The following is a 5,566-nucleotide window of genomic DNA, read 5'->3' on the forward strand; positions in this document are numbered from 1 at the left end:
AATCTGATGATGTCATGTGGATATTGTTGTTGCACTTATGGTGTAAATTATGGTCATGCTTCCTGGATAAGATAAAATATGCTATCGTTTGGAGTGTGAAATGTACTTTTTAAGTAATTGTTTATCTATTTTTTTTTTTTGTCTTTTGAAGGCCACATCTGTGGCATATGGGCGATCCCAGTCAGGGTCAAAGCAGAGCTCTGTCTGCTGCCTTACACTGCCATAGCAATGCTGGGACTGAGCCACATCTTTAACTTACATCACAGCTCAGGGCAACTCTGGGGCTTCAAACCACAGAGCGAGGGCAGAGGGTGAAGCTGCTTCCTCATGGACACTAGTTAGGTGTGTTAACCTCTTTGCCATCATGGGAACTCAATGGAATTTATTGATTTATTTTTTCTTTGCAATGAAGACAATCTTGTCAACTAATATCCAATTTCCATTTGAAGTAACAGATAGACTATAATGCACCTGAGAAAACACTACGTAAATACTATGTATTTTCCCTTTCCAAATTGACTTTTATTTGCCCCTTTTTCCACACCCTCATAATTGAGACCCCCATTCAATACAACTTGGACTATTTCAGAAATCTCTTGGCAGCTATTCTCTATTTCCTTAGTTCCATTTTCCTTTTTGAAACAGTTACAGCTAGGGGACATGTCAAATGCTCCTCTCTAATTATCAAACATTTCAAATATTAAAAAACGGCAAAATAATCTGCCATTGAAAACAATTAAAACGACAAAAGGACAACCTGCAATGGGAGACAATTATTTCAGATGATGCAACCAATAAGGGCTCAATCTCTAAAATCTGCAAACAACCTATACACCTCAACAACAAAATAGCCAATTACTCAGTGGAAACATGGGAAAGAGACCTGCATAGATATTCTCCAAAGAGAATATACAGAGGGCCAACAAGCACATAAAGAAATTCTCAACATCACTGTTTATTAGAGAAATGCAAATCTACACTACTATGAGGTATCACTTCACACTGGACAGAATGGCCGACATTAACAAGTCCACACATGAGAAAACGCTAGAGAGGGTATGGAGAAAAGAAAACTCTCTTACACTGTGGAGGAATGTAAACTGTTACAACCGCTATGGAAACACTTCAGAAAACTAAATATAGAACTAGCATGTCACGCAGCAATCCCACTCTTGGGCATACACCTGGGGAAAAAAAAGTTTCCATGAAAACTTTATGTACGCATGTATGTCCAATACAGCACTCTTCACAAGAGGAAAGACATGGAAATAACCTAAGTGACCATTGGAAAGAATGGATTAAGGGATGTTGTATATATACACAATGCAACACCACTCAGCCATAAGAAAAGAACAGAATAATGCCATTTGCAGCAACACGGCTGGAACTGGAGACTCTCCTACTAAGTGAAGTAAGCCAGAAGGAGGAAGGCAAGCACAATATGACATCACTTATGTGTGGAATGTGATATATGGCACAACTGAAACTTTCCACAGGAAAGACACACATGGATTTGGACAACAGGGTTTTGGTTGCCAAGGGGGAGGGTGCAGGATTGTGATGGACTGGGATTCGGGGGTTAAAATGCAAACTATTGCATGTGGAGCGGGTATGCAATGAGGTTATGCTGTATAGCAATGGGAACTATCTCTAGTCACTTTTGATGCAGCATAATGTGAAACAAAGGATATGTATGTGTGTGGGTGTGCGTCTTGGGTGGGTGGGTCTGTGACGGGGCCACTTTACGGCACAGTATGAAAGTGATACAACACAGTAAACCAACTATGATGGGAAAATCATTTTAGAAAAAGAAATGCAGCATCCTTTTACTCTTAACTGTGTCAAAAGTAAAGAAATTGAAGCTATGAAGATGAACATACAAGTTTATTGCTGAACTAACAGAATTGCAGGAATTTGGTGACTTTGCCAGCATAAATGTTCATCTTCACTCTCCTGCATAACCTATAGTCCTTTGATAGGTCAGTGGTAATTAGGGTGATGTTCAGATATGGAAGAGGACTGAGGGTTTGGCCTAGAAAGCGAGGCAGCAGATGTGTCAGTGGCCATTGGCATTGGGAACCATGGATGGGCTGCTGGTTGCGGGTTAGACAGAGGGCCCTCAGTTGGTGATATATTCTGGTATCTGGTTGGCAAAGGAGAAGGCTCCACCCTCAGTCCAAAATAACCACTTGGGAAGTTAGAAATAAGGTGGTACTGAGAAATGGAAGTGGTAGTTGTAATGAAATTCACGATGTGGCCACTTGCTGGAGAGTAGCTGCTTTGTGAGTGCATGTGAAACGTGGTCAACTGATTAAAAATAGCATGTTGAGCCATGGCAATTTGTCCTGGTGGCCTGACTGATGGTGATGATGGAGAAGAAAGACCGCTTCTAGTTGGGGTAGTTATATTAGAAATTCTCTGGCTCATAGAAAGCCATCTTATTAAAGGCACATTTAGGTTTGTAGAGGTTGAAAATGCATCTTCTCCACGAGTTTCTGCAGCCACATCAGAATTATGGTTATCCACATCACCCCCTGTTCTAGAGCGCTTCTTGCTGCAGCCTTGAAGTAGAGAAGCCGATACTGGAGAAGCATTTTTCATCCTGACTCTTCTTTCATCCTCACCAACAGATGGGGACAGCCCCGTTTAAAATTTGGATTATGGTAGAACTGCAGCTAAAACCAAAAGAGAAAGGTATTTAGTGACCTTTTAAACAAAGATACGAGGACAAAGAATCCATAAAAATCTGACTTGTTTCATCACACAGAGTTAATGTGAGGAAATAATACTCATCTATTACTAACATTTTCAAAAATTTATGTAGTGGGAACAGGCAATTATGGTCCTTAAATAAAAATGCCTGGTGCATTTACAGTAACAGTATGAGGTTCAGGGGCTTGTATTGGGTGAGGTTCATCGAGAAGGCTCCAGGTGGCTAGGAAATTTCTCTATCACCCCAAATATTTTATGACCAAGTGGCCTTCAATTTAAAAGCGTAGCAGTACTTCATCCCACCTTCAAGGTCTACTATGACCCTATATGTATGAACATATTTGCAGATGTCCCTCTGTAAATAATAACTGGACATTTCATAATACCTTGTTCCAAGCAGAGACTTCATTATCTTCTGCCAGAATGTTGGCTAGTGAGGCAGGTCTTTGAAAATTCCTTCGCAATTTAGTAAATCCATAAAGGTTAAGCTGTCGAACTAAGCTTTTCATACTCTCAGTTTCAAAAATTCTGAAGGGAGCCTTTCTCTCCAGAACTTCTTTCTTGAAGCGTTCTTCATTAATCACGATCGAGGTTCCATTTTCATCCCACCAAATGGACTTAAATCGATCACTTTCAACAATTTCCCAAAGTTTTCTGGGAAAGGGCAGAGGAGGAAAATCATTATCTCCATCTGGTTCAGAGGCACACAATGTGTGGCATGGCTCTTTCATCAGGGAGCCCTCAGACAAAGCCTGGAAAGCTTTTTCTTCAATCTGAGACCTCAAGTCCAAGTCCCCAGTGATTGAGTTATCACACCATGGAGATGTAGTGGAGGAATCTGAACCAGTTGGTGCATCTTTAGGAGACACATGTTGAATTTCTGAAGGAGCATGTGCCATCTCAGATAAATTTCTCTTCAGCTACTTTTCTCACCTGCATGGCTTTTGAACTCTGCAGTTTTAAATGCTGCTTTGGTAAGCCTACACAGATAAACTATCCAATCCATCACAATGGTTGCCAGCCTGAGTAGCTGTGACATCACAAGACTCTAGTCTCCTAGCAATCTGAGCATCACCTTCAGTCAGGGTTTACTTCTCTATGAAATTAGCCCAGTTAATATAAAATATGAGCTCCGTACTTGAACAGTAACCCAAAGAGAGAAAAAAAATGAGATCAGCAAATGAGATCCTATTCCAATGGAATCTTTTTAATAAAAAAACACATAAATATATAAATCCATTTCATCCCTGAAGTAAACGCAAGTTCTCTCTTGTGCACGTAAGCACTTGTGCCTGTTATGTAAGGCATTGTAAATGGAAGAAAAAAAAAAAAAACAACGGCAAAGTGAAACAAAAGTTATGCAGCTCTTGAGAGTGGATAACTAGAATCTGTGCAGTATTTATATTCAGAAAAACATAGCCAGTGTTCTATGGTGGCTAGCTTGTTACAAAAGTGTTCTGATCTCTGCTGTGCTATGGGTTCAATCCCTGGCCTGGGAACTTCTGCATGCCCCACGTAAAGTCCAAAAAATAAAAAGACAAAAAGAAAAGAAAAAAGAAACAAATACACAATCAAAAACAAAACAAAACAAAACAAACCATGACCTTTGTCACTAACCAAGACATGGAAGGGCCCTGGGCACCAGGCAAAATATCTATAGCCATAGAGACAAAAAAAGATTGATGGTTGCTTGTGTTAGGAGAGGAAATGTGGGGAAGTACCATCCAAAGGTTATGAGATTTCATTGCGGATTGATACAATGAGAACTGAGGAATTGATGGGTGTACCACATTCTGAAGATTATGTATGCCATTGAACTGAATACTTTAAACCTTATACCATAATGTTTTCACATTGTTAAAAACTGACTGTGATCTGGTATCACTGATTTTATTATATCGAGTTTTCTGTGTATCCTACGCAAGTAGTCTGTGTGTTAAACAATATTCCAAACATTTTCCGTTAGGTTGTTGAGGGAGGAAGGCATAAGACCAAATAGTACACAAGAGGGATTTATTAGGGTCTCTGAGGGGGCTGGGCAGAGCCCACGATGGCATCAGCCTTGACTGCAAGGAGGTGTTAGGCTTATAAAGCATCTGTGGTGGGAGTCTGTGGTTGGAGTCCACAGTGGGACCTTGCGGCAGGGAAAATGGAGAAGAAAGGGAAGGTCAAGGGAGGTGTAGGGACTCAAGTCCCATGACAGAGCACAGTTAATCCTTGTAGGCAGTTAGTCTGTGCAGGCAGTTGCTTCCCACAGGTCCTCGTTTCTTGCTGCCCAACTTGCACTTCCACATTCTGGGAGGGGTGTCCACAGCAAGTCTCTCAGGTGAGCAGCAATAGTTGGGGTGTATGGCAGTCTGTCTCCATCCTCCTGGGATCCTCTCATTCAAGCCTTCCATTATATGGGATAGGGATGAATGTCTACTCTTCTCTCTCTGCTTCCTGCTGGCCTGGGGTGAGGAGTACTTGTGGATGGACATGGTATATGCTACCATAGAGGATGGGAAGCAAGGAAAAATAAGATTAAACATGGGTTGATACCAGTATTGTTGAAGGAGGAGTGTAGTTTCATCTGAGTAGGTTTTAACACGTGATGTGGTATTAACACGTAAATCACAGGAACTATTGGTCATAATACATGTTGTCTCCTTTCTGTTGGTATAAGAGAAGACCTTGAAAATATAAGGTTGTCGCTGCCAGCTGATGCTGCTTTGAGAACAGCTGGTGTCATCACGTCTGACAGGGCACATAAACCCTAAGTTCTTGGCAATACAAGGGATTGCCTAAAATTACTTCCATAAGATTTCCTAGTCTTCCATGGATGTCTGACCCACAGCTACTCCATTCTGCCTTT

General features: G+C 41.1%; 1 pseudogene; it reads right to left on the reverse strand.

Moving 5' to 3' along the window:
• Positions 1,981–3,611, reverse strand: LOC110257889 (annotated as a pseudogene).

The sequence above is a fragment of the Sus scrofa genome, chromosome Y (genome assembly GCF_000003025.6).
Source record: "Sus scrofa isolate TJ Tabasco breed Duroc chromosome Y, Sscrofa11.1, whole genome shotgun sequence".
In the NCBI taxonomy this organism is placed as follows: domain Eukaryota; kingdom Metazoa; phylum Chordata; class Mammalia; order Artiodactyla; family Suidae; genus Sus; species Sus scrofa.